Source organism: Lepidochelys kempii, chromosome 5 (assembly GCF_965140265.1).
Source record: "Lepidochelys kempii isolate rLepKem1 chromosome 5, rLepKem1.hap2, whole genome shotgun sequence".
NCBI classification, from domain to species: Eukaryota; Metazoa; Chordata; order Testudines; family Cheloniidae; genus Lepidochelys; species Lepidochelys kempii.
Window position 1 is genome coordinate 50,922,616 of NC_133260.1, and position 10,493 is coordinate 50,933,108.

Sequence of the window (10,493 nt, forward strand, 5' to 3'; positions counted from 1 at the left end):
CAAACAAAAAATCCCTGCATCAAAGAACTTACCTTAAAGTTGCAAAAAATAAGTGGGTTCTCCCCCAACCCAGTTTCTGATTGGCTTGTAGTGCTGAGAGCTCCTTAACCCTCATGAACTCAAAAAAGTGTTAACTCATTATTTACAACTTCGCATAATGAACAGACTAGAAAGTCTAGCATGACTCAACAGAAGAGCCTCAGTGTCTTCCAATACAAGGTCCTAGAGTCTGCCTTCCTCTGACACTTTTGTTAGACATTAAGACAGCTAAATCATCATCATTTGCATTACAGTAGTATCTAAGAATCCCCAAAAGGACTAAGGCCCTGTTCTGCTAAATAAACAAACAGTCCTCCCGTGGGGACAGCCGAGGTTGCAGTGTCCTTGGACTACGCCCATCACCTTCTCCATACCCACTGGTTTACTCCAAAGGAGTTCTCTCTCCCCCTCAGCCTCTAGGACTGCAACTGTTACATGCCTTTGCATGCTCCCTCTGGTCCCCCACGTAAGGAGGTGTTGCTCTCTGGCTCTCCTTGTGACTGAAGATGGGCCCAAGTCAGAGTCTGAATTAGGATCAGAACTTCCCAAATGCTTAGGAAGGTTTTGATCTGGAGTTTTCAGTTCTAAGTGACACTACTTTAGCCAGTCCAGCTTTGTGATCTGCAGAAAGTTAGTTCTACAAGTGACAATCAAGCAGCACCTTGCAAAATAAGCTAGAAGAAAAAGAAGTACTTGTGGCACCTTAGAGACTAACAAATTATTCATGAAGTTGATAGATTTCCACTCCATACGGCTAAATTCAGTGCCTCAGTTTCAGACACAGATCTGGCTGGCAGCCTCCTTGATTAGAGACAGGAATGAAAAGGCACAATAAAAGGACTTGAACTCCAGTGCCCTAGGCCACAGAACTGAAATAGATGGCAAGATCTAGGGAATGATAACAACAAGGATTAGAATAGCAGGCAATGCACCCAGACTAGTATCAAAATTCTACTGGAGCAGAAAGATCAGTCTAAAACCAAAGTCAGTGGCTGAAGCTAAAATTTAGAAAAAAATGTTTTGTCAACACTTATCAGGCATGGAGACAAGGCAATCATAATGAAAGAAAAGAGCACCGGGCATTTTAGATAGGCGGTTTAAAAGGATTTTTGGTGTCAGATTGCAGCCACCAGTTTAAAAACCAAGGCCTATTGTCCCACCAATTTGCAGGAGATTAGAACATATAACCCCCATTAATGCTAATACATGCATAAATGCCCAGCACAGGGATGGGAATATAGACCCCCAAAGTGTCTGGAAACACAGAGGGGAAAAATAGCAGATGCCTTTTTATTTAAAAACTTGAAGAGTCAGAGTCTTGCCATGCATAAGTCATCATCGGTCCATTTAAAATCAACGGTTATGTCAAGTTACACTGGCTGACGATCTGGCCTTTTGAGAAATGGCCTGTCTGTATAAACAAAGATTCAGGGAGCTCTAGTCAAGGCATCTTTTCATCCACAAGTTCTCATTTTAAAAGGATGTCTTAGTAATAAAATTCTGTCAAGGCTATCATAAAAAACCCTAGTGGGAAATATTTGTTTGAAACAAATGAGATCTGGAATAATTTCCATGATGCTCCCAATATCTGGACCCTTTAGCTGCTCCATGAATTTCACATATGCAAGCAGCATAGAACCAATACCCAAAAGCAATCATGAAAGGCGGTGAGGAAACAAATATACATTGAATGTACTACATTTAGAAGAACATTGAAGGTCACAAACACTATGACTTGGTGGATAGCTCAGCTAAGACAGCCCAACATTTATCTGTTAAAGTAATTAAATTAAGAACTTTATTTGTACATTTAAATTATCAAAACATTAAGTGCCCTATCACTAAGGCCCCTGATCAAGGGTATCTAAAGAGCTAGATTCAATTTAATTAGGTCACCCTTACAAACAGTTTCGTTTATTCACATCCATAACCTGTTTCCTCATGCACTCTCTCCATGGATAATCTCACTCAAACTCCAGGGGTTCAGTTATTTGTAGCCTGACAAGTCAAATTCACATCTACTGTGGTCCCTCTCCTTCCATCAAGGATCATTTGTCTCTGATATCACACTGGCAGCACCCTGACACAATCAAGGCAGAACTCAACAGCTTTCCACTAAAACCCCTCCTCCCACAGCTTTCTCTGCCAGTGTCGATACAATCACCCTCCTAGTCTTCAGGCCCAGGCTATGTCTACACTTAAACCGATATGCAGAAAAATGGAAGCCTGGATAAGGCTAGACTTCAAATATGAACTTTGTGGACAAAAGTTAGAGTATGCACTAACTGCTGGCTATTGACAGTCTATGCCCATGAGCACCAGGAACCATGTGTGAATTCCATTTGACTTTGAAATACTAATAACCCAAATGAAAAAATCCTGACATTCAGAAAGGAGCCATGCCAAAAGTATCATGCTTATGTTAACATGTCAGTAGGTATTTCCTGCATGCAGGCACAGCTCACTGAATAAGGTGATGAAGCAAATAAACTGCTGGCACAAAAGCCACAGATAATCCCAGAACGGAGTCATAATGGAACCAACTTAAATCTGACAAAGGAAATGGATAATGAATATATACAGTGTGATATTATGAATTTATTGTTCTGCTTTTGATAATGGATTTTCTAATACATCTACATATTTAATACAGATTTGCTTTACCATCCACATTACAGATAAAAGTGTGATGGTTAGTCAAGTGACTTGAAAAAACTAGAGAATCTTCATACGTGGCTGCTGGGAAAATCTCCTCCAAATAAAACCAACTAGGAAGTGATCAATGGAATTCTGGGATACTATTCTGCTCAGAAAATGTGTATTCGTTATTCTAAGCAACGGTTCTCAAACTTCATTGCACCATGATCCCCTTCTGACAACAAAAATTACTACACGACCCCAGGAGGGTGGACTGAACCCTGAGCCCCGCCGCTCCAGGGGGAAGGAGGAGGAGAGGGGCAAAGTCCAAGGGCTTCAGCCCTGGGCAGGGGGCCTTTAGCCTGAGTCCTGCTGCCCAGGGCTGAAGCTAAAACCTGAGCCCTACAGCTCACAGCTGCAGCCTTTGGGTAGTAGGGCTCAGGGCTTCAGCAAGTCTAATACGAGCCCTGGTGACCCCATTAAAAACAGCATCACAACCCGCTTTGGGGTCCCCACCCACAGTATGAGAACTGCTGCGCTATGCATTTCAGCATTATTTAATTGTCTCCACCTCATTTCCTGCTCTAAGTTAGCTGTTCAACAGTAGAAAGGATAAAAGTCTCAAGAAACAGGAATGAGACAGTCAATACAACATTGTCAGAGGCCATATCTCAAGGTCACCTCCTTGGGGGGAAAGGAAGACACCTCACTTACCTTGTACATCGTTTCCTGGGCAAGGCAGTCTTGGGGTATGGTGTATCCAGCTGTACCTCTTAACAAGTCTCCCCTCTTCAGGGCAGGAGGGGGTATAAGATGTAATAAAACAGTCTAAACCAAAAGTAAAATAGTTCTAAGGGGCTAGGAGCCCTCCCTCACACAAAGGAGAAGAGGCAGTCCTTCAGGTTCTGCAGAAATTCTTGGCTCCCACTCCCCTCTTTGGCTAAAAACTAAGAGCTAGCCCTAGGGATCACAAACAAACCAGCCCATCTTCTTTTCTCAGAGGATTGGGGCTGGCAATACTCTTAAGCTGTTCCTCAGCAAAGAAGCCACTATATTGATCTAGGTCTGCTTGTTTCAGAGTACCACCTCAACTGAGCTAAAATACTCCCTTTTAATGGTCCACAGCCAGGCCTGATAAGCCACACAGGTATGGTGGGTTGGGGCTGACTGGCCACAGAAGTTGTTTACCACCCACCCACTCCAGTCACGAAGGGATTAATCTGTTCCACCGCAAGCATTTTTAACACTACATGACAAGTGCAGTAGTGACTATTGTGCAGAAACCTTAAGAAAATGTGTGATAGGGCTTCAAGGCACCAAAAACTGTGTATATTAAAACTTCACAAGCTATCTTAATTTTCACCCTCAGATATTTCCAAATCCTATTTTCCCCCAAAGAAGTTACTCAGAAAATATTTAAACCATATTTTTCTTACTAAATGAAAATTTCTACAGAGTGACAAAAAATGAAGATACTTGTTACTTTTCACTTACATAGTGTGTTTCATGCAAGGCTCTCAAAGGGAGCACATTACCGCCCCATTATTTCTAGAGCTCTCCCAACCCAGGAGGTAAGACACTGATTTTCCATATGTCAGAGAAGTATCATTAGGCTAGCTGGTCAGAAACACGCTTTGGCCTTAGATCTCTTCCATCTAGTCTACTCTCTTCAGGTTCTTACACCATGCCTATTGTTATACCAATAAAATAAAAACCAGCAGGATCTTATTAAAGGGAAAAAGGCAAAATACCACATTTATTGCGAATACAGAAAGAATCATAGTAAGCAGTTAGTTATAGCTATAACATTCCATTCAATCTCATATTTATTCACACATTCATTCATACAAACACACACACACAGGTTCTGCAAGGTTGTTATCATAGTTACCAGCCTTAGAGTTGCTCATGCCAAGCCACTGGCCAGGTGGCCTGGACATGAGGAGGGAGCAGGGCCTTGTCAGATGCTCATCTGATGCTCCTGGAAGTTGGTTTGCAGAATCAGATCCCAAAGTTCTCACTTTTTAGAGTCTATTTTTATAGGAATTTCTTCCTATGCCAGTCTATGGGAATTGCTTCATCATGCTGTTGCTGAATCCATCAGCAGATAACACATTCCTGACGGCTCCGTGCTGTTAGAGGTTATCTTGTTCTTTGGTTCTCCCATTCTTGAGGCTGTTGGATGGATTCCAGTCTGCCCTCTGGGGGTCCTCTGGTTATTTCCACTTGACGCCTTCTTCAGCCGATGGACACTGGATTCTTAGGCTGGCACCTCCCTGATCATTCAGTTATTATCCACACCAAGCATCCATCCACATACATCCTCTATCTCTATTTTAATCACAATTGTTAATACAACAAAAGGGCGGGGAGTCTCTGGGTGCTGTTTCTGTTGTTACAGAGTATTGCTTTGGGTCTCTCTCTCTGTGAATTGCTTTGAGAACAGACTCTGTCTTAAAATGTACTAACACAATTAGCAGCTTGCAAGTTTCACACATAGAGGGAGAGAAACAGTACCAAAAACCAAGAGACCTCTTAATTAGTAATACCCTGGAATTTAAACTATGGGGAATCAAACTCATTTGTGATTTTAATACAGAATTTCTTTAATATGATCCAACACTATCAAAGAGGTATCTCAGTGCATCCTCTCCCCTCCCCTGAAGTGCTTATCACTGCTTTCAGGGCCTGATCTTTCTTTCTAAATATCTCAGATCCCTTCAATCTCTGTCTCTGCTTCCAAGTTCTATCACACTCTCTCTCTGAGGCCTTGTCTACACTGGCAAATTTCTGCGCAGTGAAGCAGCTTTCTGCGCTGTAACTCCCGAGGGGCACACACTGCCAAGCCACTTAGTGCGCAGAAACTCTGCAGTTGCAGCACGGTAAAAACACCACCTGGACAAGAGGTGTAGAGCTTTCTGCACCGGGGCTACAGTGCTGCCGTGCCAGTGTAGACACTGTGGTCGATTACAGCGCTGCAATTGGCCTCCGGGAGGTGTCCCACAATGCCTGTTCTCGCTTCTCTAGTCATCGGTTTGAACTCTACTGCCCTCAGGTGACCAACTGTCAGTCCCACCCCTTAAATTCCTTGGGAATTTTGAAAGTCCCCTTCCTGTTTGCTCGGTGACATGTGCAATGGTCTCAGCACATCTTTCCGGGTGGCCAGGCCTCCTCCACGCACCAAGGCGATCCCCTGCTTGGAGCAATGCCGAGGGGCTGGACCTCATCAGCATTTGGGGAGAGGAGGCTGTCCAGTCCCAGCTGCACTCTAGTCATAGGAATTATGATACACACAGACAGATTTCATGATGTATGATAGAAAGGGGCCATGACCGGGACACACTGCAGTGCAGGGTCAAAGTGAAGGAGCTGCGGAACACGTACCACAAGGTGCGGGAGGCAAACCACCGCTCAGGTCCTAAGCCCACGAGCTGCCGGTTCTACAGGGAGCTGGACGCGACACTCGGTGGGTGACTCCACCTCCACTGGGAAAGGCACTATGGATACTTTGGTGGCTCGCGTACCAGTTGAGAGCGGATCAAGCCAGGAGAAGGAAATCTTGGACGAGAATGTGGAGTGGGGGGGGGAACCCAGAAGCAGAGGACAACTCGGAGGTCAGAGATGCATGCAGGCAGGAGCTCTTTTCTACCCCAGAGGAGGATAGCCAGTCACAGCTGTCAGAGCTTGGAGAAGCACAAACAGGAGGGGAGGCCCCTGGTAAGTGGCTTTGATTTTGGGAATCGCTGAAGTGAGTTGTTGGGGGCCGGAGAGTTGCAGAAAGCAGGCTTGTGTCTGTATGATGCGTGTACCACCACATGCCTCGTCTAAGAGGTGGAACAGGGTGTTGATTGACTCTCTTACTTCACAGGAATCTGCCTGAGATCTCCAGGAAACTCTCATGGAGATACTGGGCAATCCGCTGCTGCAGGTTCTTTGGCAGAGCTGCTTTGTTTCTTGCTCCATTAAGGGTAACTTTCCCGCACCGTTCTGCCACCATTGGGGGGGGAGGGGAGGGCGACCATTGATGCACACGGGCAAGCTGCATAAGAGCCAGGGTGGAAGCCACAGTCTTGGAGAAGACCCTCCCTTGATTCCCTGCTCACCGTCAGCAGCGAGATATCTTCCATAATGAACACAGCCTGTGGAAAATGTGGGGACAGTAATGGTGATAAGCCCTCCCGCCCTCAAAGTGCTGGCTCTCCCCAAGAGCCACATGCCCAGTGTACAGGACAGTTCTGAAACACTGATTTCCCCTGCCCCTGTGGTTACTCACCATTTTGGGGGTCTTGTGGCTCATGTGTGCTTGCCTGGGGTCAGCCAGTTAGTGACAGGTATGTGAATAGTGGCTGTGTTTTAAATCACTGAATCAGTGGTCTGTGTGTTGCAAACAATACTGCTTCTGTCAAATGTTGCATTTTGGCTTCAGAGATATGACCCTGGGAGCCCAGCCTCCCTCTTTGTTATCGCCAGCTGAACGGCTGCGCAGAATTAGAAAGCGGTCATGAAGAATTAATAAGGACTTTCTGTGTGATGTCATGATGCACTCCGCTGCCGAAAAACAAGAATTGAAGGAGTGGGAGGACAGTGAGAAGAGGGACCGAAAGGAGAACGCGCCGCACCAGAAGGAAGCCACGGAGCGGCTCTTAAAAGTTATGGAGTGCCAAAATGGACACACTCAAGGTGCTACTAGCACTACAAATCGAGCAGCCCTGTGGCCGCTGTCGCAAAACTCTTTCCCAGGTGCCCCCCAGACACCGCCAACACGCTCTTATCAAACTCCTGGCTCCAGTCTGTATCCACTGTATTCTACTCCTCCCCCATCACACTCCAGCCCTGTGGACTCCCAGTACCCATGCACTCAACACCCATCCCTCTGCAGTTTAGCCCTGCTGAAGTACAGCACCTGCTGCACTGTCCTCCAAAGGACAAGGTTACATATGATCCCTGGATACACACAAATCTTTAACCGTCCCCGGACCCCACCTCCTCCTGGGACCCTCCCTTCCTGCATCCCCCTCATGGCTGTTGTGCTTTTTGTTTGTCTCTCTCCTCCAGTTGTTTTTTAATAAAAGAATTGTTTTGGTCTGAAAGCAATCTGTATGCCATTAACTGAAAGCAAACAGAGCCCTGCAAAGCAAAAAGCAATTTTCTTAAATCTGCATAGTGCATCGTCTGCACCAATCGCAATCACCTCCTAGCATTCCAAGCACTGCACTCCCGAGCATAACAACAAATATTAGTGGCTTTCAGTTTCAAATTGCTGCCTCAAGGCATCCCTGATCCTTATGGCCCCATGCTGCACCCCTCTAATAGCCCTGGTCTCTGGCTGTTCAAATTCAGCCTCCAGGTGTTGAACCTCGGCGGTCCAGCCCTGAGTGAAGCTTTCATCCTTCCCTTCACAAATATTATGAAGCGTACAGCATGCGGCTATAAGCATAGAAATATTGTCATCAGCCAGGTCCAGCCTCCCATATAGGCAATACCAGCAGGCCTATTAACAGCCGAAAGCACACTCAACAGCGATTCTGCACTTGCTCAGCCTGTTGTTGAACCGCTCCTTGCTGCTGTCAAGGTTTCCGGTATATGGCTTCATTAGCCATGGCATTCGCGGATAGGCAGGGTCTCCCAGGATCACAATGGGCATTTTCATTTCCAACACAAGTTCAATGTTTGACTTTTCCACTCCGAACTGATTAGCGACTGATCAGTAGCAGTCTGGAGTAGCCAGCTTCCACAGTGCAATCGCCATGCGCTTCTCCAATGACAGGGCAGCTCATTCTTGTGTCCTTGTGCCACAGGGCTGGGGCGAGCTCATCAGACAGTCCCATGAATGTGGCTTTTCTCATCCGAAAGTTTTGCAGCCATTGCTCATCATCCCAGTTATACACAACGATGTGATCCCACCACTCAGTGCTTGTTTCCTGAGCCCAAAAGCGGCATTCCACTGTGGTCAGTACCTCTGTGAACGCCACAAGCAATCGTGTGTCATAGCTACCACACGTGGCAAGATCAATGTCGCGCTCCTCTTGCCTTTGTAGTTGAAGGAATAACTTCACTGCCACTCGTGCCGTGTTAGTCAGAGCAAGCAGCGTATTGGTCAACAGTGCGGGATCCATTCCTGCAGACCGAAGAGGCAGAGCGCACAGTCCGCAAACCATTGAAAGATGGCACCAAAGGCGGACAGAGTTTGCTGGGATGTGAAGCAATGCATCACAGGGCATTGGGATAGGACCTAGGATGCCCCGTGACCCCCTCAGCCTTTCCACAACTCTTCCTCTTCTGCTGCTAAGAGATGCTCAATGGGATAGCTGCCCAGAGTGCACCGCTTCAAATACCGCTCCAAGTGACGGAAGTGTGAACACACTATTGTGCAGGCAGCTGACAGTATGAACACACAACAGTGTTTTCCCTTCAGTGCTCTCTGAGCAGCGCTGTAACTCTCCCAGTGTAGACATACCCTACTGTAGCTACCAGCCCCTCTTGCTCATTAACTTACAGGTACTCTGTTTAGCAACTCATTATCGGCACCTGATTTCAATTGCAGGCAGTGATTTGAAACCTCGGTCCCTTGCTTGGATTTGATTTTTCTTTGAGAGGCTTGACTGAAAGCAGACTGTGATGAGTACGCAGATCTTGAATGAGAATTTGCATCTGAGAAGCTCTGTAGAAAATGTGCTATCTTCACCTGATAAACTAATGGACCCTTTGTAATAATAGATGCCTACATACATACCAGTACAACTTCAAGATGATTGAATAAGGTTCAAACTTAGGAAGTTTGGCCTGGAGCCACAGAGGGACTTTGATGTTGTAATGCAGAGCATTACAAGGACTAACTTTAGGCACCTAGCAAATCACTGGAACAACAATCAGACCCCAAAACCGGAGTTAGTTACCTAGGCCCCCTCCCTATACAAAGCATGGGGAGAGACAGGCACCTAAGAATGGGATCCACAGAAGCCAGCTCACCAGGTGGCAAGCTGCCTAAGCTAGCCACTGGTAGATGCCAGGCTGCAGGGAGGTACCTATCTCTGCCGGCAATCCACAGATGGAAATCCCTCTCCTGGAGGCACCTAAACCATTTCTTGTGAGAATGAGCTACCTGCCTCACTCCATACAAAGGAGAGCTGGGGGACTGGAGCCTGGGTCTCTCCTACCTCCCAGGTGGGTGTCCTAACAACTAGGCTATAGCCTCATTCTCACACACGCTTTCTCTGGCCCAGTGACTCTAATTATCTACCCAAAGCAGAATGCATTCAACAGAAGAGATTGAGGAAGCCCCATAACTGAGTATCCTATAGCTCAGAGCACACTGAGAGGTAATCAATTCCTATTCAATCCTCTCTCCCACCTCAGGCATAAGGGGGAATTGAATGACTGTCTCTTATATCTCAGATGAGCACACTAACCACTGTGCTCAAGATGATAAGGTAGGAATCACTCAAACCTCCTCCAGCCAGATTTTTAATCAGAGCTGATCTGATAGGCATGCTCTGAGCACATCTACTCGCTCAGGTCCCAAAGGGAAGATATGAGCTCTTCTGTCTGGCTTCCCCTAATTCATGGATCACACTGGGGTTTAGGCATCTGGACACCTAGAGGAAGGCAGCCGTGCTCATGCTCTAAGAGAGGAATATAGGCACCTAGGGAAATTTTACAGCAAAAATTTAGGTGCTGGTTGCATTTAGGCATCTACAGGGTTAGGCAGCAGCCAAGCAGGAGTTTTGTGAATCACAGTAGTGTCTAAATCTGAGATTTAGCCACTTGAGTGCCTTTGATTTCAGTGGCAGTGAGATACATAAATCCCTTGAGGAATC